This window comes from Danio rerio, chromosome 7 (assembly GCF_052040795.2).
Source record: "Danio rerio strain M-AB ecotype USA chromosome 7, GRCz13ab, whole genome shotgun sequence".
Taxonomy (NCBI): domain Eukaryota; kingdom Metazoa; phylum Chordata; class Actinopteri; order Cypriniformes; family Danionidae; genus Danio; species Danio rerio.
In genome coordinates, this window is record NC_141027.1 from 30986571 (window position 1) to 31014260 (window position 27690).

The 27690-nt window shown below is 39.6% G+C and overlaps 1 protein-coding gene and 1 long non-coding RNA gene across 3 annotated transcripts in view; one reads left to right on the plus strand and one right to left on the minus strand.

Moving 5' to 3' along the window:
* apba2b (amyloid beta precursor protein binding family A member 2b) overlaps positions 1-27690 on the plus strand; it is a 246004-nt gene that overhangs the window by 159539 nt on the left and 58775 nt on the right. The gene's annotated exons all lie outside the window — the stretch shown is intronic.
* On the minus strand, positions 16978-25096 carry LOC147836010 (uncharacterized). Its single transcript, XR_015495813.1, has 2 exons — positions 21462-25096; positions 16978-18335 (listed from the first exon to the last, which is right to left on the minus strand). It is a non-coding gene; the product is annotated as an uncharacterized LOC147836010 (long non-coding RNA).

Here is a 27690-nt window from a genome sequence, read left to right on the forward strand (position 1 = left end):
ATGTGGCTAGAAATCTCAAGTGTACTTTATTTATTTATTTTGAGAAAAACATATTTAGAAAAATTGCACACTACAATATTGTTAAGTAACAGAAATATATTTTATGGGCAAAATTATGAACAGCTAAATGCATAGCTGTGATTTTTGTTTTCTACAATGGCAGTCAGGAAGTTTTATTAATTTATATTACAATAAAGTATTTCCTTGCTTTAGAAATCTTAGATATCAAATAAATATTTTCTTCAAATTTGAATAATTAGGTAGAATATATTTTGAAATCTAATTTGAAAATATATTCACTTGTAGAAAATAATTTTATGTAAATGTGCACACATTTGTTGCAGCGTTAATTTGATTCATCTTAAAATATATGTATATTTTTAAGTAAACATGGCTAAATATAGTCTATTATAAAGCAGACCTATTTAGTAAAATTCACATTTATAAAGGGTTTAAACACATTTGTATGGCAACAGTCTGTGAATACCAAAATTTAAATTTTAACAATCATACTTGATAAAAACAGTCTGCAGAAACACTTACTTTAATTGACATTCTTCCATGTCATCACAGGGGAAAAGCCCCACACATCACCCTCATTAGCATAGGATGTCTTGTTTTTGAATCTGCCACTATGCTGACACATGGGCATTTGTAGTCACCAAAATGCCATAATTTAATTAAAAAATATTATTTGTGCTGTATTTCGAACTGGAACATCACATACAAACTTTAGGGATCTCAGAAACGTAGCCTTATTTTTTTTAAGGTAAATCAAATTAACTTTACAAATAATTTCCACTTACATCAATTAAATGCAAAGACATCTTAAAACATTGAGTTTTAAAACCTAAAAAAGAAGTTGAAACCTGAATAACTTTTAATTTAGTTCAAGTTACATGAAAATTGATCATAATGTTTTACTGTATAAAAATATTTCTTTTATTTAAAATGCATTTTTCCTATTATTTATATATTTTGAAATGTAAAATATATTTTTCATATGAGGCAGTTTGTCTTATTCCATGTGCAGTGCTTGTCAGTTTGCTTATGTCACAAACACCCCCAGAGTGTGGATTTAATTGTTTGTTTGGTGTGATAAAGTAGACATTATCATTTTGTCATGGATAGCATTTTCAGCTGTGCTTTGTACGAATAGACTGACAGCCAGTCAGCCTCTTTGTTTCAAATGGAAATGCAATGTCTTGTCCGGCTCGGCTAATGACTTCAAAGCGCCCCTTTTCATGGCAGGTGTCTCTGGATTAAGGCAATTGCAGGATTGTCCTTCTCTTTTCCCCCCTCTCAGCTTCATGTTTGAAGTGTGATCACCTGCCTTCCCTTTTCAGTCTAATTTAGCTTGTATCCAACTCTCTCAGTAGAAGAGTACTAAAATAAACCTTCTTTTTTTAAAAAGCCTTAATTAATGTGAAGGCAAGTGTATTTTTAACACATTCAGTCAGTAAAAAGCAAGCAGCTAATTTCATTTATCACTACTTGTAAATACTTACCATGCATTTTGTGTTCTAAACAACTCATATTTCTTGTTTTATTTTTTGTGAATAAATCTAAAACAAATCAAACATCCAGTTTAAACACAATTTTTAAATATCAACAATAAAACAGTAAAAATTACACACTTTACCTCTTCAAAACAGGGAAAACCGCCAACAGTCAAGATTGTGGTGCCATGTCTTTGCAATCAGAAAATTTAATTATAATGGATGTCAATGAGGCAAAATCGGCCATGAAAAAAATGAAAAAGGTAGCACATTTTAACAGTACAAAAAGGTTAATTTAATCTATTATATTATTACAATAAAATCAATATGAATTCTGTTCTATGAAAATTCATACAAATAGTAACTAAATCAGCATACTATCATCTCAAAAACAATGGAAGAATTGGATGCTTTGTTTCCAGTGAATACTTAGAGAAACCTGTTCATGCTTTTATCAGCAGCAGGGTGGATTACTGTAATGGACTCCTCACTAGCCTTCCCAAAAAGGCAGTCAGACAGTTGCAGCTCATCGAAAATGCTGCGGCAAGTATTCTGACCAGAAGTAGAAAATCAGAGCACATCACAACTGTCTTCGGGTCTTTACACTGGCTCTCACTTAAATTCAGAATAGATTTTAAAGTATTATTACCTCTCTATAAATCACTCAATGACCTAGGACCTCAATACATTACGGATATGCTCACTGAATACAAACCTAACAGATCATTTTAGGATCAAGTAAATTAGAAATTCCAAGAGTTCAGTCAAAGCAGGGTGAATCCGCCTTCAGCTACTACGTCCCCCGCTGCTGGAATCAGCTTCCAGAAATGATCAGATGTGCTCCAACATTAGGAACATACAAATCAAGACTGAAAGCACATCTGTTTAGCTGTGCCGTTACTGAATGAGCACTGTGCTATGTCCAATTATGCCTCTCTTACTTTTTTATCATTCTTTTATAACCTGTTTTAACACATTTTAATCTGTTTTTATCTTTTTATTATCATTTTTATTTTCTTGTTTCTTTTATTCTTGTCTATGCTAAGTACTTTGAATCACCATTGCTTATAAAATGTAGTATATTGTTAATCTTGCCTTGCCAAACAAAGCATTTGTTTGTATCCTAAATTTTTCTATACTATTATTAGTACAGTACGTCAATCTCATATATTCTATTATCACACTTTATACTTCAGAAATATACAAAGTAACAGCATTTACAACTCTAGGTACAGACAGAGTTTAATATTTATTTGAAAAGAACATTTTTTTTTTTGTTCTGCCCATTTAGGAAGAAAAGCAAAACGTATACGGGCAGCTGCCGGGTACTATTTGCAGCAACATGTCCCGATGTTTGCTACAGCAGTTATTGCACCTGGGGATGTGGGAGCCCTTGTCAGGTCTGGCGGATGAAGGTGTGATGACCTTTGACCAGCTGGACCGGTCAACCAGTGGGAACATTTGTCCAGCATCTCTGCCTATTAAGCGAATGACTGAGGTAATTGTAGATATAAAACACTGTATAGTATTTCTCAAATAGGATGTTTTATTTGTGTGTTGGACAAAAAATGAAAATACAGTCAGCAAGCACTGTATATAACACAATACATGGTATGTATGATGTTACATTTATAATATGCTAGTCTATTTTGGAATTATCCAAATCCTTGTCTTTTTGTATTCTGGGGAACGGGCAGCCAGTGCTCTGTCTGATTTATCTCTATCTGCTTTCTCTCAGTTCGTGCTCAAGTGTAGGGTCTGTTTCATTTTGGCCTCACTAAACAGCTACAGTCTTGTCCAAACACACAGCAAACGCTGTTCTGCTCAATTCACGTTGTTCCTTTAATCCAGCTCTTACTGTATATGGTGCTCTGCTTTCCAACGCTTTGATCTCCCGTCATCCCTTCAGCAGTTTTACAGTTTAAGACTCCAGCTCTAACTTGGCAGAGTCTGAACGCTTTTCTGAGCTCCAGTTCTTCTATTTGTTCAGTGTCCCCGTGTTTATATAGACACATGTTTGTTCCCAGTGTTTGGGTTTAGAGCATACTTAAAGACTGATAAAAAGATCCAGGAGTACAAGAAGGTGCGTAATTTAGACTTTGGTTTATCGTGAGCTAAATACTTCCATAATTGATTTGCTCAAACTCAGTTCAAGGTGCAAAACCTTGCTTGGAGAAGAACTGTCTTGTTATGGTTATCTTTCCAGCTTCACCGTTGATGCCAAAATGCATTCATTCATTCATTCTTTCATTTTCTTTTCGTCTTAGTCCCTTTATTGTTCAGGGGTTTCCATAGCAGAATGAACCGCCAACTTATCCAGCACATGTTTTTACGCAGTGCATGCCCTTCTAGATGCAACGCAACATTGGGAAACACCCACACTCACATGGGTAGAACATGCTCCACACAGAAATGCCAGCTGACCCAGCCAAGGCTCGAAACAGCGACCTTCTTGCTGTGAGGCGATTGTGCTACCCACTGCGCCACCGTGCTGCCCATGCCTAAATTAATTTTGCATTAAGTTCTAAGATTTGTCTGTAGCGGTGGACAGATTTTTCACCAAGGCCAAAACATTTGATTGAACGTATTCTGTACTTTTGATTTTGAAAGGTTTTCAAAGCAACACCACAGAAAAGCATGTCAAATCAATAAATCTTTATTTTCATTGTGCATTTACAGTGAGGCCCGTAGCCAGCCTGGTGAAAGAGGTGGTTCTTTTTTCTTAAAAAGTGGACCTTTTTGCAGTTATTTGCCTGAATATTTTAAATTAGAAAAATATTAGTATGTTGCATTATAGTGACATTCTAAGCACAATTTTTTTTTTACTGGATTAGCTGGTTGGATGGTCATCATAACCACACTTTTCGATTTACCAAAAACAAATTTAAAGAATTTAAAGAAAAAAACAAAGATTTAGAATGAAGAAATATGAGAACAATACTTATTTTTTAAATACAAAATTTAGTACATCATATATTATTAGAAAAAATAGGAATCTGTTAAAAGTTTAAATTTAAAACTAGCATATTGCCATTTGAATATCATTAATTTATTTAACACACTGGCCAGCACATTCAATTTTGGTCAGTCACTCTTTTAGCGACAGCCAACAGAGGATTACACTTGGTGTTAAAGCCTTCTTCTATACGTTATATCACAATTTATTATGGCATAGCAGTCAAAATGGGACAAATGATCTCACATATGGGACAAATTCTGGACCTGTCAGTGAGGGGTGGGTCTTTCGAACCGCCCGACCCCGCCTTGCCTACAGGCCTGCAATGTAAATTGTGTCAAGGCAGCTTAAATGTAGATGAAGAAGAAAATGAAAAAATGCCATAATAATATTTCAGATTGTGGAATATTCCAGCATATCAGGCAAGGAGCAGGCCTGTGGGAGAATGCAGTTGTAGTTAAATTAAAGCTCAGTTCATTCATTCATTCTTTTTCTTTTTAGCGAGCGTGCTACCCACTGCGCCATTGTTTAGTTTAATAAAATGTCATTGATCAAGGATGATTCACTTAAGAGAAGCTCCACTGAGCCCAACGAAGAAGCCAGAGGTGACAGTAGCTACGCTCTAATTCAAAGATATTAAAGATACAAAACTGGATTATTGCTTAAAACATTTACGATTAAAGCACCGTTTCCATACAATGTCAAAGAGAACAAAAATATTTTTTTCTTATATAAGAAATTTCTTGGGCCTCAGAAGATGAAGACAAAATACAATGAATGGCTTTTAGAGGTTCAAGATCATTCTTTGGGAGAGCAGCTACTCAAGATAGTTCTTGAAGGTCATAACACTGAACCACTTTGATGACGGACATTGGCTAAAGGGGTTTTAGAATGATCAAAACAACATTTTAGATTTTTAACAATGTGGTCGGTGTGTGTCTACCATTAATGTGTCCAATCTTGCCCATTTTTGTTATCACAAAATCTATTAAACAAAACCACATGAGTTTTTTTGATGTGCATGCTGGAATTTATTTGCTAATAAATTAGCTTTCTGTTGTAATTCATGCACATTTTTTCTTATCAGTTAAGAAGTTGATCTTTTCAGTTGTGGGCATATGTTTTTATGCATATTTTTAAAATGTATATGCATATGGGGGTTTTCATTAAGCAGTTTTTTATGCAATATTCCAAAATGCAAATAAAAATAGGTGAATGGAAGCATGGTTAGTAGCAAGGAACCAAAAATCCACCAAAAGGAAAGTGGTGAACAAACTTTGGGAGAAATCAGAGTCAGTCAGAGCACCAGTTTTCTTTTGACCAAATATAAAAAATAGGTAAACCTGGAGTCTATAGGACAGCAGAGTGTTTGAGAAAGATCCAAGTAACTCACAGGGTTCAGATTTGTCTGTAAGTGTGGGTGTTTGTTTGTCTAAAATGTGTTACCAAAAGATTATGTTTCTGTAATCATAAGTGAAATGTAAGAAAGGAAAGCGAGGAAATGCATAAATTCATTTTGAACAATGTGTCATCGTAGCTCACTTCCATGAATTAGAATGTTTGTTAACACAAGAAGTGATCCATGCTGGAACTTGCTGCATCCGTACCCTTTTTAGGAATACTCGTGTTCACATTATTTGATGACAAGTAAACCCATGTGCACATCAGAAATGCAGTGAAAGCCTGATAAGAACTATATTGAAACCCCCTTAAAAATGTGATTTTACAATTATTTGATTTGATTTTACAATTAAGACAATTATATGTCTTCACATTCACTCCATTATATCGGCTCTGAGTTTGAGCCCTCGTTTCTCTTTATAAATTGGCCGCTTACCAATTCACACACTTAAAAATGATGGTCTAAATAATGCTCTTTGCTTTAGGTGGGATGTTTTATTTTTTTAAATGATCATTAGTTCAGCATGTTCGAGTCATGTTGCATCAAAAACAGGGTTTCTACAGGTTTCATCAAGTCAAATTTTAGACTTTTAAAGACCCTTTTAGGACTATTATGAGTAAAATTTTAGACTTACACAGGGCTAAACACTAAGGATTATTTCTAAATTCATGTCTTTTTATAAAGATTATATGTACTCCCCCTTACTTCTGTAAATAGTTTTTGTATGAATGAAAGATAACGTAAAGGTATACATTGCTCAGTTATAATCATGAGGAACTGTGTAATTGTTTTAAGTTGTCTTTCCCTGATTTTATTTAGATGGAGTGTTGGTGATTAAATGGATGTTAGCCTAATTGGGTAGCTTTACTTGGACAGAGGAAAATTAAGACCTGTTTAAAATTATTTAAGACATACAACGCAATATTTCAGTGAATTTAAGAATTTTTAAGGCCTACAGTTTTGTTTTTGAAATTTAGGACATTTTAAGACCCCATGTGTACCCTGATAAACTTGCATGTTGATAGCACAGGCTCTTTTTCTTTAAGGTTAAAGGGATAGTTTACCTAAAAATAAAGATACTCACTAATTACCCACCCTTCAGTGGTTCCAAGCCTATTTGAGTTTCATTATTGGGATTAACACAGAATAGGATATTTTGAAGAAAACTGGAAACTGTTAACCAAAACCATTAACATCCTTAGTAGAAAAAATACTGAAGTCAAGTTTTATTTTTGGTTGCATTGTCTATTTAAAAGAACTGCAGCTTCACAGTCATCCCATTTACTAGAAAAATGTATATTAATGGTAATATTAGTTATAATCTACCAAAAATAGTATTGTATATCCACCTTTCACATGTTATTATTCAATGCATTAGGATTTGAGTAGGGCTGCCCCCGACTAAAGATATTCCTAGTCGACTAACATTCCTGCATTTTAGCGATTAATCAAATAATCGTTCATTTATGATATTAATATAATAACTTGCGTATATACTAGGAATATAGTTCAAGTTGAAGTTTAACACTTCCACGTGAAAGAAAATGCTAAAGCATGATATTAGCGCATTCAAAACAAAAATTAAGCGCTTAAAACGGAATAGTAAAGCGTTTAAATACAGTGCTTACACACAAAAATCAGTGACCAGAACGTTATAGGCTAATTATGACATAAAAACAGCAATCAGACTGCCTTTGCATTTTAATAATTTATTATCAAAAATACAAACTGTAACATTTACATGTCAAACAAACAAACAAACAAAAAAAAAGTTTTTAATAAAATAAACTAAAATTCGTTCTTTAAAATAAATCAAATAAACTTATTAGCAACTTAGGCCTAGTACAAAACTAGGCAAAAAAATAAATAAATAAAAAAATAAATACTGTAGCAAAAACGCAGTTTGGTATAAAATACAGTGGAAAATTTAAATTTATATAATTTTTATGTTGTTCAAAAGGAAAATTAACAAAACTGAACAACTTAATATATGCACATCGCACAACGCCAAAACTTAGAATAAAAAAAGAAGGCAGCAAACAAATTAACAGCCTAATTATAATTGAATTGTTTAGAACAACTATATTTACGACAAAATGTGGAACAAATAATTTAAAGAACACAAATAAAAAATATTAGAGCAAAGCCACAAACTGTCTTTAAGACGACGAATGAGTCTTGACCTGAAACAACAAATCAAAAACATCAGACTAATTTTTCTAACAGAATAAAAAACAACTTCTGCATTATATAAAAACGAAAAAATAAAAATAATATGTATTTATTTATTTGTATAGCCTACCCGATATAAAAATAAAATACCCGTTTTTATATATATATATATATATATATATATATATATATATATATATATATATATATATATATATATATATATATATATATATATATATATATATATATATATATATAGCCTAACGGATAGCAAACAGAAACACTACAAAAAGGAAATTAAGCATTCTTATCTAAGCTTTCAATTCGATTTTATTTTTTTCATATTATGTGAGAGGAACACCAGCTTGTCCACATTGCTGGGAAGAAGGGAGCTTCTCGACGTGTTCACAATGAAGCCGGCCTTTGAAAAGATGCGCTCTGATGGAGTGGATGTGGAAGGGATACAGTGTAGGCGTTAGGCGTTGATCTCTCGTTGCTGATGTCACACACTGACTGCGCAGCCCTTGATTGCGTAATTTCACGTGATTTTTTTTTTTGCAACTAACCGACTAATGAAAATGTATTCGACCAAGCCCTCTTCATATCGACTAAAGTTTAGTCGACTATTTGGGGGCAGCCCTAGATTTGAGAGACACTAATCCCAATTCTGCATGCTAATTCTTATTAAGATGCGGCCATTGTATTATTTGGCTCTGAACCACAGTAAGTTTGCATTCTTTTGTCAAAGACTTTCATGCTAACCAAATGTCAGATTCACTGCAAAGCACATAGCACAAAGCACCTTAGACTAAGGAAGGAAAGAAAAGGAGGCAAAAGTATGGACGGTGAGAAGAGGACTGTCAGCCTGCATTAGGTTACCCTTTCCACTCCTGGCCGTTAGGGGACAAACCGATGAGATTTTTCAGAGCGCCACTAAATAGTTCCTGACTGATGCTGGCTGAGAGGCCATGTTTGTGAAATGTGCAAGTGACTCAGGGACCGCGGGGGGAACCGGCAGAAACTCCTGGGGACGTTTGCGATTGGATCAACATCTTGTCAGTCAAATCCTTGCGTTTGTTAATGGGATGTCCTTGAGTAGACCGCTAGCGAGTCTGTTGCTGTATATTTGCTGAGTGTAGGCTTGCTGCTGCCAGATCCTATATTAAACTTAAATGTAAGTAAGTAAAAAAGAGAGAGGTGGGTGACAAATAAATATGAAAACGTTCCCTCATCTCACTACTGTACTTACTTTAAGGATCCAGCTAGTTTCTTGAATCTTTAAAGTTTCACTTGACATGTGAAGTCATCTGAACAGCTTATGTAATGAGTTCTTGGAAGAAACTGATTTGGTATTCCATTTCTCTTTTTTTTTTCTTGAGTTCAATGGCAAATTGCTGACTCAGGGATAATTCATGCCAAAAAAAAAAATAATAATTATATATATATATATATATATATATATATATATATATATATATATATATATTTTTTTTTTACCTGATGTATGGATGCCGCAATTATAGATTTTGGTTGTACGATTATAGTCTAAAAAATAATCACTACTTCACGGTTATCACAATTATTATGCATTAATTTGTTTCAAAACACCACTAGTTTAGAAATTTACATGAAAACTCATGTTTTAAAGTGTTTTATTGCTGCTCAGTAATCAAATAATAAAGAACAAAATAATAATAAAAAAAGCATTAGTGCATTTCTCTCTTTGAACTTAAAATAAGTGAAAAATTTTTTTATTTTAAGCATAAGTAATAATTTTACACTGAAAATAAATGACAGAACAATGAATAAATGAATTAAAAAAAGAATAAATAAAAATAGTTTTTGGTTGATGCAAATCTAAGTTATATGTTAGCTAAGTATTTAAATGAACTGTTGTTCCCCTTCGGTTGGGGAACTTCAGTGCCATGAAATGGGAGGATTCGGATCAGAAGCCGCTTGTCTGGAGAGTATTGAACGGGCCAATGAATGAAATTAATTGGCAGCGTAAGCTTGCGCAGGTGTGCGGCATAGGCAATTAGCCCAGCATATAAGCGCACCTGAAGCCAGCAGACGCTATCCTTTTCGCTTCAGATCCTTTCTGAGTGAGTCGATGAGGGTTCCTCTTGCTGTTCAAGCACTTCAGAGCGAACGAGTGTGTCTCCCGGTCCAGAGTGGGTCTTCGCGGTGGCAGACGGTCGAGCTGGGTTTCTCCCTTGCCTGCGGTTCTTTGGGTCCGGTCCTCCAGAGCGGTGCGTATTGTTGCAACTTTCCTAAAAGAGCAACACAGTCGTGCAGCACGTCCTTTTCAGGATGGCGCTCCGACTGTGCGTTTCTGGATGCGGGGGTTTCCTGGCTCCGGATGATGGACACGATCACTGCATTGCATGTTTGGGGGTCCAGCATGTTAATGCGGTGCTCGCGGGCGGTTCATGTCGTCATTGCGATGCCATGACCGTTGCACAGCTAAGATCGCGGCCAACTTTCGCAAGAGAGCGAGCCACCCCAGTTGCCTCCTGTTCTAAAAAAGCAGCGGGCGCTCGGGCAGATCTGAGGGTTTCAGCGGGAGATAATCCGCCGCCCACGGGCTCGCGGACCTCTCGCTCCTCACGGCGCTCCATCCAAGCTTCGGGTAGTGGGAGTGATCCGTCTAACCAGATGGTAGCTCTCACACTCGCTGACACCGGAGATCAGATGTCCTCCGCGGCATCGGAGGGTGGGCTTTCATTGTCCGATGATGATCCAGACCCGCTCGCCCCCTTCGGGCTGGTGAGCGCTGTCACTACGGATCCTGAAACGGACATGTTAGCCGTGCTTTCCCGGGCTGCTTTGGCCGTGGGTTGGAGATGGTTTATCCCCCAGCTCCACAGCTGGACCGACTAGAGGGGCGTTCCCTTCTTCCCGGAGGTGCACAGTAGGCTCACGCGGTCTTGTAAAGCACTTTTTTCTGCTCGTGCTGCGTGTTCCTCCACCCTAACCACTCTTGACGGTGGAACAGCCAGGGGCTATGTGGCGATTCCTCAGGTTGAGTGCGCGATGGCGGTAAATCCGCGCGGCGCCTCTTCTTGGCGGGGTCCGCCTCGTCTCCCATCCAAAGCCTGTAAGTTATCTACCTCCCTCGGAGCTAGAGCTTACATAGCTGCGGGCCAGGCTGCTTCCGCCTTGCATGCGATAGCCACCTACCAGCGCTACCAAGCGCAGGCGCTGGCCGAGCTGCATGAGGGTGGGTCCAACCCAGGCTTACGAGCTTCGCACCGCCGCCGACTTAGCTCTTCGGATTACTGAGTCCGCTGCGTGTGCGTTGGGGAGGACGATGTCCACATTAGTGGTCCAGGAGCGCCACCCCTGGCTGATATGCGCAAAGTCGACAAAGTTCGCTTTCTTGACTTCCCCATATCCCCAGCCAGGTTCGGCGACACTGTCTGTGAATTCACCCAGGAATTCAAGGCGGTGAGAGAGCAGTTGGTGGGTGATGTCTTATCGGCGGTCCGTAGCCCGCTCCGCCCGCCGTGCCATTCATACCTGCTCCTCGCCGAAGGCGCCCGCCTACGAGAGCTGCTCCGCCCCCGCACACGCCTCCGGCAAAGCGAGCGCGTCGGGCACCTCGGAAGCAGGCAGCCCCCCTGCCCAGAACGCCGCTAAGTCCGGCAACGGACCGCGAAGCGCCCCTGGGACAGGCCATCTGGAGAAGAGGGAACTTGCTCTTTCCCCGCTGGAGGGCGGGGCTCCATTTCCAACGGCACTTTTTACTGCCATGAAAATATGAAAGAGCACTTTTCCACTTTCCCGGATGTGACAGCCCGAAATCTGCCAGTCTGGGACGCTATGCTTTCTAGCTTGCAGATTCGGTGCGTTTCGCCAGTGGCTCACGAGCGCTGGGAGGACGGTCTCCTTTCTCCCACCCCTCGAGCCTCCCCTCCGGAGCTCGGGTACGGAGTGAGAGCAAATATCTCACCTCCAGCATTTACGTGGGACCCGCGCGCTTCCCGGATCAGCACACCCACTCCGCGCTGCCCCACTGCTGGTACGTCAGCGATTGTAGCGATGAGTCCATTACCGAGAGCTCTGCCTGCCTGGTTAGCGTGGGCCAGCTCTTCGCGGTGGCTCATACGCACAATCAGACTCGGCTATGCGATTCAGTTCATGAAACGGCCCCCCAAGTCTCGGGTGTGTATTCACCAGGGTCAGCCCCCTGTCCGCCCCTGTCTTGCGAGAGATTGCTGTCCTCCTGGCGAAGGATGCAATCGAGCCGCTCCCTCCAGCCGAGATGGAGTGCGGGTTTTACAGCCCACACTTCATCGTGCCCAAAAAGAGTGGTGGGTCACGGCCAATCTGCGCGTTTTGAACCGCTGCCTGCACAAGCTGCCGTTCAGAATGCTCACGCAGAAGCGCATCCTCCGGTGCGTTCGTCCTCTGGGTTGGTCTGCAGCATTAGACCTGATGGACGCGTATTTCCATGTCTCCACTCTTCCTCGCCACCGTCAGTTTCTGCGGTTTGCGTTTGAAGGTCGAGCTTGGCAATACAAAGCCCTCCCCTTCGGGCTCTCTCTGTCTCCGCGGGTCCTCACCAAGCCCGCGGAGGGTGCCTCAGCGCCCCTTCGGCTCGCGGGCATCTGCATACTCGATTCTTTACGACTGGCTGATTTTTGCCCTCTCTCGGAGCAATTGATTATGCACAGAGACAAAGTGCTCTGGCACTTCCACCTGTGGGGGTTTCAGGTCAACCGAGAAAAGAGCAAACTCGCCCCCGTGCAGAGGATCTCTTCTCTCGGGCTGGAGCTGGACTCGGTCACCATGGCAGCGCGCCTCTCCGGAGAGCGCGCTCAGCTGATGCTGTACTGTCTGAGAGAGCTCGACAGTAAAATAGTGGTCCCACTGAAACTATTTCAGAGGCTCCTGGGGCATATGGCATCCGCAGCCACTTCATGCCGCTCGGATTATTCTATATGAGACCACTACAGCACTGGCTTCACGATCGAGTCCCCAGACGCGCATGGCACGCGTGCGCACACCGAGTCTCTGTTACTGCGCTGTGTCGCCGTGCCCTCAGCCCTTGGAGCGACCCCTCGTTCCTACAGGCCTGGGTGTCTCTAGAACAGGCGTCCAGTCTTGTTGTCGTTTCAGCAGACGCTTCCAACACGGGCTGGGGGGCTGTGCGTTACGGGCATGCGGCTGCGGACCTGTGGAAAGGTACCCAGTTGCATTGGCATATCGCCTGGAGCTGTTGGCAGTGTTCCTCGCTCTCCACCGTTTTTTTCCGGTGCTGGAGCGGCAACACGTGCTGGTCAGGACGGACAGTACGGCGGCGGTGGCGTATATCAGCCGTATAGGGGGTATGCGCTCTCGCCGCATGTCTCAGCTCGCCCGCCGTCTGCTCCTCTGGAGTCATCCGCGGCTGAAATCGCTGCACGCCATTCATATTCAGGCAAGCTCAACCGTGCAGCCGATGCGCCCTCACGGCAGCCTTGCGTCCTGGAGAATGGAGACTCCATCCCGAGTCTGTTCAGCTGATATGGGCGCGATTCGGGGAAGCCCAGATCGATCTGTTGCTTCCCCCGAGATCCCTCATTGCCAGTTGTTCTTTCCTTGACCGAGTGCTCTCGGCACGGATGCACTGGCTTACAGCTGGCCTCGTGGCACGCGCAAATACGCGTCTCCCCCAGTGAGCCTGCTCGCGCAGTTACTGTGCAAGGTCAGGGAGGACGAGGAACAGGTTGCTGGTTGCGCCCCTCTGGCTCAACCGGACCTGGATGTCAGAGCTCTCCCTCGCGATAGCCCTCCCCTGGCAGTCCCTTCGAGAGAGCACCTACTCTCTCAGGGACAGGGCACCACCTGGCACCCTCGCCGATCTTTGGAGATTTTTAGACGCGAGGAAGACTTGGGTAACCTCCGATTGCGGTGGCTAATACCGTCACTCGGGCTAGAGCCCCCTCCCCGAGCGCGCCTATGCCCTGACGTGGAGTCTATTCACTGAATGGTGTGTCTCTCGCTGAGAAGACCCCCGTAATTTGCCAGATCAGCGTTGTGCTTTCTTTACGCCGAGAGAAGTTGGAGAGCAGGCTGTCGCCCTCCACACTCAAGGTTACGTGGCTGCCATCTCCGCTCTCATAACGCGGTGGCTGGCAGCACCGTGGGAACGCATAACCTCATCATCCGGTTCCTCAGGGGCGTTAAGCGAATTAATCCCCGCCTCCTCTCATGCCCTCTTAGGATCTCGCCCTCGCTACACAAGCCGCGTCAGATCCCTTCGATCCTCGACTCAGTATCTTCTGTCCCTGAAGACAGCTCTGCTGGTCGCGTTGATATCGATTAGAGGGTCGGGGACCCGGAGGCATTTTTCGGTCAGTGACTCGTGCCTGTAATTGGGCTGGCTTTCTCTCACGTCCTGAGACCCCGCCCGCGATATGTGCCCAAGGTTCCTACCACTCCGTTTTAATACGAGGTAGTGAGCCTGCAAGCGCTGCCCTCGGAGGAGGCAGACCCAGCCCTTCTTTATTGTCCAGTTCGCGTTTTGCGTATTATCCGGACCGCACTCAGAGTTTAGATCATCTGAGCAGCTCTTCGTCTGTTATAGCGGTCGGCAGCAGGGAAGTGCCGTACCGAAATAAGTTCCCACTAGATTGTGGATGCCTTTCTTTCACAATCAGAGCCGAGATGAGCCGCGTCCCCCGAGAGCGCGTGCGCACACCACTCGGAGCTTCGCATCCTCTCGAGCGCGCGTACGCGGCGCCCCTCTAACAGACATCTGTAGAGCTGCGGGCTGGGTGACACCCAACACATTTGCAAGGTTTTACAATCTGCGAGTGGAGCCGGTTTCCTCAAGGGTATTAGGTAACCCTTGGTGATTGAGGAAACAATTCGGTAGGGTGTTGAAACACGCTTGCTGCGCCATTTTCCCTAACACGGAGATAGGTGCGCCTTTTTATCTGTCAGTTAAGTTCCCCATCAGGTGAGCCCTGCAGATTCCTCCGTGGCCCCCAGCACTGACTCAGCGGAGGAGTCACTTGCTGGCCCACTACGTTGTAGGTCTGCCCGCTGGTCAGCCCGCGTTTTGGGTAAAGGTGCCTGCTATGCGTGATCCCCACTAGGCGATCCCATATGCTTATTCCGCCACGGTTAAGTCCCCCCCCCCTGGGCGGACCCGTGTCTTCCCTCCCCGCTAACCACTCTTTTGCTATGCGTACTCCCCCTTTTAGGGCTAGTCCATATGTAAATTCTGCCATCTATCCCCCCCTTGGGTAACGGATGGCCTCCGCAGCGTCCTCCCTATCGGGATTGCACGCTTCCCAACGTACTGTCGTATTTCCTAGAATTATCTAGATGCTCACGACTTCCCAAAAAATATATCTAAATCCGTAAACTTCTGTTGAAGTAGGATAAATTAGGGCCAGGGACACGTTGGAGGACCGCGCCCCCCATGATGTGGGTGCGTCACGCTTGCTTGACTATCTCCTCATCGGGGGTGTTGGTAAGGTGCAGTCATTATGGCGCTTTCCATACTTCTCCCATTTCATGGCATTGAAGTTCCCCAACCGAAGGGGAACGTTCGAGGTTACAGAAGTAACCCTTCGTTCCCCGAGGAGGGGAACGGAAGTGCCATACTCCGTCGCCATAATGACTGTCCCTTAGCTGTTTGAAAGGATCTTCAGCTTAAAAGGATAGCGTCTGCTGGCTTCAGGTGCGCTTATATGCTGGGCTAATTGCCTATGCCGCACACCTGCGCAAGCTTACGCTGCCAATTAATTTCATTCATTGGCCCGTTCAATACTCTCCAGACAAGCGGCTTCTGATCCGAATCCTCCCATTTCATGGCACTTCCGTTCCCCTCCTCGGGGAACGAAGGGTTACTTCTGTAACCTCGAACGTTATCATCTGTGTACTTACATGTACATTTTAATAATTTGTAATAATTAGCTTAATACATTTTTTGTTTAAAATTGCACTGAAAGGCAAACACAACTCTCACTGCAAGAGCGTGAGATGTTTTCAACTGTCTGTGACTGGAAGGCGTGAGCCCGTCATGCACTTGTGCGTGTTGCTCCCTACATGTGTGCACAAGCCGCGCTCCTCCATTGGAAATAAAGAACTTGGGTATGGAAAAGATGTGGATGTGGACAGCCCGCTACTGCTAGCTGACTCAGCCATAGGTAATCCAATGTAAAATGTAATTTTAGTGAAAACTTGTGCGTAAACTTTATATCAAAACTGTATGATAAGAGTTTGCACAATTAAATTTCCAATTAATAATGACTGATTTATCAATTTAAGTGAAAATAAAAAATAAATGTAACATTGTGAAGAATTACTGATGTAGTACCATTATTTATATATATATATATATATATATATATATATATATATATATATATATATATATATATATATATATATATATATATACATTTATATTTTTATATAAATTATTATATTTATAATATATTATATTTTTATATATATATAGACTTTACACTCTTCTAAAGTAGCACTCTTTATTTATTATTTTGGTTCAGTTTAAGATTAGGTATATCACTTAAAGCTAGAAAAGGTCATTTGTTCTGGCTAGGTTAAATCAAGAGTGGGCTGTGATGGATTAGGGCCCCATATCATTTCATTCCAGCTCCCTTAAGCTTTAAATTTCAGAGTGCTTTTCTTTCTATGGTAGTTCTGCCTGACTGGTTGAAGTGCGATTATTGATAGGTCTCATGTGTGCACTGATGTGGCTCAGGCTTTAATCAGCCTTATCGATCCGACCACACAGGCAAACATTAGAGAGTGCATGCTTTAGTAAGGCATTTCAGAAAAGACCACAGAAATGTTATGAAATTATTGAATTATGTAACAGCTTGTGGATTGGAAGAGATCTCCAGAAGTAATCGCTAATAGTTTCTCTGTATGATTGCTTTCTTTCACCCTATTTTCTAAAACCATGCTGTACAGTACAGTAAATCTTTTTCTAAAACAATTTATTTGCAAATGTTTAATTTTTTCTCATTGTAGCCTCAAAATGCTTAATTAATACTGAAAATGACAGACACTTTGGTCTCTCTGATGACATACAATACATGACTTCTCTGATGATTGAATTGAAGCGAACTGCTCCATTAATGGAGCTTAATGGACACACAGCACACTGTAAACAATTATATGATCAATTAGTCTTGAGAGCATATGTTTTTAGTTCATTGTAACTTATTAAACTAAGTTAATCATGTTCTAACTTAATTTTATAAGTTACACATAAGATAATATAAGTTCAGTGGACGAATAAGATTAATTTAATTCAGCTTAAAAATTTAAGGAAACCAGGATTTTTTTTTACAGTTCACTAGCATAAACAGAGTAAAGTAAAAGTCATGGCAGTTTATTGATTCAACTAAAAAGTAAAAAAAACAAAAAAACAGTGTGGGTCTGCAAACTTGTAAAAGTCTGCTTAATTGGGATTTGAAAGTGAAAGCAAGCCATTCAGTAAGTTTCTGTGATGTGTTAAGTGTTGCTACCGTGTTGTTGTGGACTGCTCAATTGAATAATTTACTCTAATAAAACTAGGCTTAGCCTACTAAAATGAATGTGTCAAAATGAAGGACAGCCTTCTGATTTTGCTATTACTACAAAAAATGATGGCACATTTCTTGTTAGCACAACCACTTAAAGGTCTTGATGCAGATCAAAGTTCATTGCATTTTATGGACGAGCACAAGCATTTTTTAAAGTCTTAAATGTTTTTGTGTTTGGGCATCTTGCTTTGGAACAACACCAGGGTGATGAAATAATAACTCATTAATGCACCTGCAAACTCACTTTTGATGGCACCTGTTATATTTCCAGATTCAGTAAACAACCAATCCATAGAACCAGCTAGATGTGAAACATAGAACTATAGAACCAGATGTAAATCACAGTGCTGAGGAAAACATATTTCACTATTGGTTTACTTTGTTGGTGACTTTGGTTTAGTTTAAGAGGACATTTCAAAGTCCTCTATTTTAATCAACACTGCTAAAAAGTTAACATCAGCCAGAAAAGCCCTCGTTTAAACTAAACACAAAAAGTTTGGTTTTAGTTTTGAAACAGGGCACCGTCTCCTATCTCCTGGAGCTACGGAGCGAGCCATATTGCTATGATTTGTGTGGGCCGTGCTGTGACGCTGTGCTGGTTCAGGTTTCTTCCTCCACAGGCTCTGGCTCTGGGCTTATTGGCTGACCTTGATAAACCAATGCAGAAGTGGCTGGTGCAGCAGAAATATACCCCCTCCTTCCAGCTCCTGGCATTGGCATTCATTCAGAACCAGGACTGATGCTGTAAACAGCTAAAATAAACAAAAGGAGGATGCTAAATTAATCGCTGTAAGCAGCAAACAAAATGACATTGCTCAGGGTTAGATTTCAAGCAAGAGAAGATCCCAAAGAACATGAATTTAAATAAATTTTTGTAAATATCCTGGCCTTGCACAATGGAAAAAAGGAAGCTGTCTGACGTTCCTAAAAAGCAGACTATAGGTTTTAAAGAAATGTGTTAGCCAACATATTCGAGTGTAAAACTGCTTTATCTCTGTTTCTTTTGTGTAAAGTTCATAAAGTTATGCCAGATAGTATTGGCACAATTGTCACTCAAAGTTGTGTACTGTAGATAATTTGAGAGTATATGCTCTCTTGTGGTCAGTGGTGAATGATAACAACATTTTTTTTATATTGCATGCTTCAAGTATCTGTCCTTCATCAGAGCTATTGTATTTTGGCAAGCTTTTACGCCACTACATTCTAAACTACTCAACTACATAAAAAAACGATTACATAAAAACATACTCCTCATTATTTGAACTGAAGGAGCTGATTCTTAACAGTTACCCTGGTAAATCAGCTTACAAATTCTCACTGGACTGTTTATCTGTCAACTGGATTTTTTTTCACCTAAGTGAAACGATCCGGTCAAAGCGAGTCTCCAGTTAAAGATTCACTGGATTTAAAAGTCTGACTCAAAAGGAGTCCTTTAAGCTTGAGTGCTTGTAAACTTTCTTTTAGCTGTAGATGTAAAATTAGTATATTTGCATTTTGTCTCATGTTTTTGTATTGCATGTTCATATAGTTCAGTACATAGTTTGTTTTTGTACACTGGGCAATATGATATACTTTATTTAAATTTTTCTCTTGAATTATCATTAGTAGTATAAGAAATAGTGGTAGTAGTAAAAAATTTGATAATCAGAACATATAAAATAATATATTCTATATAATTGTATATTAAATATTTATTTAATTATTTTTTTTATAGTGATAAAGTAAAAAAAAAAAATTGGCAATATGTACTTTTACTCAAATATTTGGTTTGTGTCGATCATCCATCACTGCCGATGGTCTCTTGAAGTTGTGGAGAATGGGAAATGCTATACATTTTATTTCTATGTGATACTAATTTAAAAAAAAAAAATTGACATGTTCTCATATATCAGCTTCAAATTATTTACAAACCACATCTAATCGTTTAATTGTATAAATCAATATAAAGAGACAAACATTGACATTTGTAAAGCCTTTATCATCACCAAGAAAACTAGACTGATAACTAAACTGTAGTAATGATCTAATTATAAATATACAGTTTTATAAATATGCACACTTCAAAATCAGTTCTTATAAATTACATTGAGATTTATAACTTTCATCCATCTCTACATGAAGACAATGACCATGTGTATTGGTGGTTTCATCTCGTTGGTTAATGTGGTGGTATTAAGATTTTTCTCATGTTACTGTACATGTTATTCCAATGTCACCTACACTATAGTATAAGTAAAAATGTAGCTAAAACTAATAAAATAATCATAAAATAAATAAATGAATGAATAAAATTTTTTATTAAGAGAAATTAGTTTTCTCCAGGGAATGTTTGTACAAATATGCAACTGATGACTGACAGATAAAATTATGACAGTTTTCAGTTTAGTCTGAACTATTCCTTTAAGAATTGAGATCAAATTGTGTAGAGGTAATATTCGTATGATGCTCTACTCTTTTTTTTTTTTTTTCATCTCATGTTAGACTGTTTGTATTTATTTATTTGTTTATTTTTGCCGTCAGCTACAGTGTCTTGATGCCATGGCAACAATGAGACCTTTGAAATGGCACCCAGGAGTCTTTCTTTCCCTCCAGTAGATCATCTGTAAAACCATCTCTCCATTTAATTCTCAGACCCTCATTTATCCATTGATTTAAATTGACTAAGTGTGCAAATGCTAGAATTCTAATGGACTCCCATCTCACACACACACACACACATACACACTAGACATTTGCAAATGACATAATCGCAGTACAATCTTGAGCATATGTCAATCTCTATTTTTGTCTCTGCTCCACTCTTTTGCGTTTTTGAAAGAGAAACTAAGCTCTCCAGAGAGAATTTCCACTGGAACAGCTGAAAATCCATTTTCTCCATCACCATGGAAACACTGTCAGATTCTGACGACCCCCTTGTTAAGGCGAAGGCGCTATTCCTGCCTGTATACATGAGGTAATGCTCACCTCACTTCTTGCTTTGCTGCTTTTGTGCATGGATGTATTTGGGAGAATTAAATTAATTTCATTACATTATCCACAAATAAAATATCACACTAGTTGCCATTTTTTATTTATTTTACTTTATATAATACATTGATGTACTCTAACAGTCAAAAGTTTAGGGTCGTTTTTTTTTTTTTACTTATTTATTAAATATTTATTACTTATTGTATGTATTTTCAAATCAAGTTATCAGTTGAGTCATTTTATTACCATTTCCATTAATAATAATAATAATAATGATAATAATAATAATAACAACAGTAATAATTAATATTATAGTGATTTCTGAAGGAATAAATTATTAAATTAAATTATAAACTACGTTTGAACAGTTGTTTATTTTATAGTGCAATAACATTTTACGATCTGTACTGTATTTTTATTAAATAAATGCAGCCTTGGTGAGCTGGAGAAGCTTTTATTTTAAACATTTAAAAATCGTACTGACCCCAAACTTTTCACTGGTAGTGTATATCATTTTTTTTTTACCTACTTGGCTCCAAGTTTGCCTGTTATCTTATTAATATTATAGTATTAAGCAAATCTTAGGTCAGAGGATGCAATACTGCTCCATAACGTCCTGATATTTGTGATTTACTGGATATTTTTTTTTTCATTTGATTGTTCACGTTTACAAAAAATAATTGTTGCATTATTTATTATTTTTATTTACATTTGATTAATATACTTGGATTTTCCAGGCCTATACAAATTACATTTTTTAAAGCCTTGACTCTTTTAATTCTAAATAATCTATTCTTATAATATGGGTGTCACAGTGGGTAGCACAGTCGCCTCCGCTTTCAGATTTTACCACATTCTCACCCTGTTATTCACTTGTTTATTTTATGTTTTGTCCCCTGTTTTTGTCTTACCTGCTTTCTGAAACCATTCTTTGCTGGACTCGCTCACTCACGTTGTGGTCAACTCCACTCTGCATCTCAAGTCTGCCTACGTACATGTTAAGCTACTGGACAAACTAGTGACAGTGGAAAGCTGTCCATATGGAAGTAAGTGGTCAGCTGGTAAGCAAGAATAGGAACAGCGTCATGCCGCCTCATAGTGTTTGTTTTAAAGACTAAATGCAGCCATACATACTTCTGGCTACATAATTTATGATCTCCAGAAATCTATATAGGGCTGTGTTTTCAGAATGAGCCTATGTTAGATAATTCTATAATTCCAGAAAGTGCTTTCTAACACCTATTTTTTTCCGAATAATGTGCCCCTGTGGACACTTTGTTAGAATTAGAACACCAGCCTCATGGATGCAGTAAGGGATTCGCTGTCACCCAGGGGCTAAAAGAAGTAAACAGGGGTTGAGGTCTTGGGCTAAGAGCTCAGTACAAGTTGAGCCACGAGGCAGGGCCAGAGAAGTGATTTATGTCAGTTGTCCAGAGGGCAGGGAAAAAGGCAGAGGACAGATGAAGCAGGTGAGGGGGAAGTGCCAGACAGCAAGGGCAGAGTGCTGTGGCATTTGAGAGCGGGCAGAGACAGAAGGGCAGTGAGGCATGAGGCCGCAGCACACAGCAGTCCCTCTCTGCTCCTCACTCTTTCAGCCGCTCTGCTGTCACCTCTTCTTTTTAGTCATTAGAGCCTCACATTGAGAAAAGTGCTGACGGCTCCTGGAGTCTTACAGCTCTGGAAGAAACTCAAACATATGATCTCCTGAACTTTCGGAATCATGCTGAGCTCTAGCCTGCATTCCCAAAACAATCAATTCAACCGCCACTAGTAGCTGTTTCATACAGATACAGAGAAGGTAAACAATAGAAATCCAAAATACAATGAATACAATGTGTGATGGCTGAACGGTGGTGCAGTGGGTAGCACAATCTCCCCACAGCAAGAAGGCCGCTGGTTCGAGCCTCGGCTGGATCAGTTGGCGTTTCTGTGTGGAGTTTGCATGTCCCCCCCGTGTTCACGTGGGTTTTCTCTGGGTGCTCCGGTTTTCCCCACAAGCCCAAAGACTTGAATTGGGTAAGCTAAATTGTCCATATGGTATGAGAGTGTATGAATGTTTCCCAGTGATGGGATGCAGCTGGAAGGCCATCCGCTGCATAAAACATGCTGGATAAGTTGGCAGTTCTTTCCACTGTGGTGACCCCAGATTAATAAATGGACTAAGTTGAAAAGAAAATGAATGAATGAATGAAAACAATGTGCGATTGTAAGCAAATTATTATATATAATTAATTCATTAATTAATTTTCCTTCAACTTAGTACCTTATTTAGCAATAGTTGGTGGTTGATTCCACTGTGGTGACCCCTGATAAATAAGGGACTAAGCTGAAGGAAAATTAACGAAATGAAAAATATTTTGATCAATAGTTCTCAACTGGGGGTGACAATGGGCCTAAAGCCTGAAGAATACTTCACATATGCGCACACAAGGGTCAGTGAACAGAGCACATTTTGTGAATTTTGTCATCAGAATTACAAGTCTAAACCCCACTGGATTTTTTTAAACCGTGTAAACTTGAATATGCAGATTGCATATGGGCATTTTGATTTTTGTTTGCTGCAATTAGTTTATCCATAAGATGGCAACAGTTCCTTGAGGGTGTCGATTCACAATATAGTAAGAAGATAAAAAGTTAAACAGAACTGACATCGGATTTTACAATGTCAAATGATGGTACTCTCATTTGTGCTCTTCATTAAAGAATACAGATGTTTATGTGGGTTGTAACTCATAATGCATAGATGGACATTTGTAGGCCAGGATGTGTGTTAAATGCTTTTGTATGCAAACAATTCGAATGAAGTATAGTTTTAAATGCTGTGAATGCGACTATGTGCCTACAATGGAATACAGATCAAAAAACAAAATATAATTTGGGCTTAAGCAAACGTTCAAGGGGGCCTTCAGTTGACTTTCTGCAAAAATCCAAAAATGGAAATTCCTTGTTTTAATTCATACCCTTTAGCAACACTTTTTTTTTTGTCAACATTAATGTATGGGGTGGCGTGGAGGCCCAGTGGTTAGCACTGTTGCTTCACAGCAACCGGTGACCCCCACAGTCCAAAGACATGCGCTATAGGTAAGTTAAATTAACTAAATTGACCGTAGTGTATGACTGTTTGTAAATGTGAGTGTATGGGTGTTTCCTAGTCCTGGGTTGCGGTTGAGAGGGGATCCACTGTATAAAACATATGCCGGAATAGTTGGCAATTCATTCCACTGTGGCCACGTCTGATGAATTGAAGTCGACGGAAAATGAATGAATGAATGAACATTAATGTATCAGTACAGTAATGTATCATTTATTACATTTAATGTATTAGTATGAACAATGTATTTCATAGCATTTTTAAACTACTAATAATATTAAAAAACACTGCAATTGCTCAAGATATTGCTCCATTTATCAACATGTACATAATTGAGAAGCGACAAATATTGTTTCATATATCATTGCTATTTATTTCAATCATTTATTTAAATAGAGAAAAACAACAACATGGTTCCTTTGTTCTTTTGTTTGTTTCTAAAAATACTAAATCTGGTGTATTCTTTTCTTCATTTCCCCATTTGAAATTAATTAATAACAAAGGGAGCTGGGATGTGTTTGTCCTTGTGCTAAATCATTCTCTCAGTTTGTTATGCGTGGCCAGCTGCATGTGTATCTTTTGTAGACAGCACTGTAAGTAGATATTTAAATCTTTTTTTCTTAGCAATAATCATTTAGTTTTACATGATGTATATACTCCTATTTCTATCTCAATAGTAAATTCCGATGCCAGCAGTTTGCTCAGCCTACTCTTAGGGCATGAAAAGGGCCCTGACTAGATATAGGTGTTCTCAACCTCATCTTACCCCACCATAAACCCTTCCAACCCAAGGCCTCTGGAGATACTGGATCATGCACAGGAAACCATAGTGTCAGAGTTGAAATGAGGTTAAAGGAAGGAGAACAGGAAGTAAATGGTGTTCTCAAATGAAAGCATGTTTGCATATTAAATTACTTTGTGCATATTTTATATCACAAGTGAGTCAGCTGCCAAAGTAGCATGCTCATTTCTGTCATGAAAGAAAGGCATCTTAGTGGAAAGTATCCTGCATTAATATACAGCGCAGAGATCAGCCTAACTTGCCAGGTAACTTGACATTGATTTTGCAAAATGGTGAGTTTTTTTTCTGACTGAAATAAGGTCAAATAAGGTCAGACAAGGCAAAAGCTATGATACTTTCTGCCAGTGCAAGAGAAGTTGGTTGTTCCGAATGTGTCTTTTCTATAAAATTGCATTTAATTTAATTTTATGAAATTTATTTTTATGCCCCCAAAGTCTGGACGTTAGTGAAACACATAATGGAGGAAAAGAAAGGAAAATTCAACGATCTGTCAGTTCAACACTGCGACTGAATTTATCATCAGTTTAGATCTGAACTGGGTAAAATCTATTTCACCATACAATATTTCAAAAGCCATGCAGTGATTAAAGGGTTAATTCTCTCAAAAATAAAAATAAATTGTCAACTACTTTCCCTCATTTTGTTCCAAACCCCCAAAGCCCTTCGTTTTTCTTCAGGACACAAATGACAATATTTTAGGTCAAATGTGAAAGCTCCCTCATTCTTCATAAATAGCAAGGTTCAAGACTCTTTCTTACACTTAAAAACATGGCTTTTGCTGCTTGTTTAAACTACTTATTCTTAAAACTAAATTCTTAAGTTTTTTTGGGGACAAATTAATTTTTATGTTAAATCCACTTAAATTTGTAAAATGAATACGTTAACCTAATAAATTTGTGTTGGGACAACATGAAGGAATTGTGTGGAACCCTCCATTTTTTTACTATATTGTACAAAAAGTTATTTTAAAAACTTGTCAAAACAGATGTTATGTCCTCAGTGGTTTAATCAGAAAATTAGCAAGCTACAAGAAGAAAACAACAACTTCATTCAACAGTTTCTTGCTCTCAGTGTCAGTATAGGGTGCACATTCATGTGTTTTACTTGGTCTTGCCTCTAACATGTATACTATATCTGTTGCATTCAAGTCATTTAAGGTAAATCATATTTAGTTGAGTTGTGTGCACATGAACATCACAACAAAGTCATTATTCCAATATGGAAACTCAAAATGTTCTTTCACCTCCAAGTTTGCAAGTTAGGGGACTTTCAGTGTGAATTGTGGTGAAATCACTGATACACAACAGAGAATTATACATTTCACTCAGTAAAGTACTAGTACTGAGTTAGACCCGGTTTTGCTATTAGAACTGCCTTAATTTTTCATGGCATAGATTCAACAAGGTACTGGAAATATTGCTCAGAGATTTTTGCACATATTGGACATGGTTAGCAGCAATAATCAGGTAGGCTGCTGTGTTGACACAATGCTCAATTGGTACTAATGGGCCTAAAGTGACCCTACCATTCGAATGTCATAGCAAAAATCAAGACTCGCAGCAAAAATCAGACCAGGCAACGTTTTTTCAAACTTCTATTGTCCAATTTTGGTGAGCCTGTGCGTGTTGTAGCCTCAGTTTCCTCTTCTTAGCTAACATGAGATGCTCTTCAGCTTATTTAAGATACTGTTGCCTTTCTATCAGCTCAAACCAGTCTAGACATTCTTCTCTGACCTCTGGCATAAACAAGGCATTTGCACCCACAGAACTGCCGCTCACTGGATATTTTCTCTTTTTCTGACAATTCTCTGTACACCCTAGACTTGGTTGCGTGTGAAAATCCCAGTAGATCAGCAGTTTCTGAAACACTCAGACCAGCCCATCTGGCACCAACAACCATGACAAGTTTAAAGTCACTTCAATCACCTTTCTTCCCCATTCTGATAAAGTGAGTGTATGTCTTATTATAGGTATACATCACTGCACAGTGTTCTTGAACACGCACCCTATACTGACTCTATATATATAAATATAATAAATATAATAAATAAATATATATATAAAGTTGGAAATTTTCTGGTACCTTTCCTGACTTTTGAACAAGTCAGGAACCTTGCTGTTTATGAAAGATAAGAGAGCTCTCAAGACTTCACCTAAAATATCATAATTTGTGTTCCAAAACAAATGAAGGGGTTTAAACAACAAGAGGACAACAATTAATAACGCAATACATTTATTGGGGTGAGCTAACCCCTTAAACAATGTTGTTCATGTGGACGGAGAACCACACAGGTTGAATTTATTTGGGTCTCCATGCATATGTGTATGTGTGAATTGTTCATGCATGTTAGTAATAATTATCTCAGTTCGCTGTGTTCATGTGTTGAGGGAGCGCATGGTGGTGATGGTGATAACCAAGCGTCATGTTGTCTTGGCGATTATGAGGGGGATGTTATGTGAGTGTAGAGTTACAGTTGTTCTCTACTGCAGTAACAAGTCGGACAACAAGCAGCTGGTGGACGGCACATTCTGTCTCTAATGCTCGACTTCACCCAAATCTCCCTAGTAAGGGCATCTGTTTGTTTGTTTGTTTGTTTGATTTGCTCTCCCCGTGCAGCAGCAGTCATCCCCTCATTAGTCTCTGTGTGCACTCGTATCATTGGCCGTCTCCGTTAGATTTCCATCCGTGATTGAATAGAATGGTCTGTTGTCCAGGCCGTTCAGAATTAATCTCGCTGCAGTGGGTCATGTGATTTATTGTGTCCGCAGGCCAGTTGAGAGTCTAACTTGCGGCCAGAGATAATCAACACATTTCCCCTGGGGGAATTCCTCATCTTTAACCCATATGGTGCTTCTCAAAGCAGGGACAAACTATGACAAGCAGTTTTTAAAAGGTGTTTTTAATTGATGCGTGTCCTCGGCTCAGCGTGCCAGTCGCCATCTCCTCAGTTAAACACCTCACTGTCACCTGTGACTGAAAGGTGTGAGGTTTTAATAGGAAAACCTGCTGTGGCAATGTCTGCTGTTGTGTGAGTTCACCAAGCACCTCTTCTGACCTTGGGCTACTTCTGCTGCCCAAACACTTACTCTCTGGTGAGAGACCAGCATGGCACGCATTAATCAAGCAAGGGTTTTTTAATGCTTAAAGTCAAACCATGTGCTATTTTACTATTTTATCAGTTAACATCATTGCGGAATATGTTATATTCAAAACTGCAGTGTACTAAAGATGGCTTCAAAGATTTTCT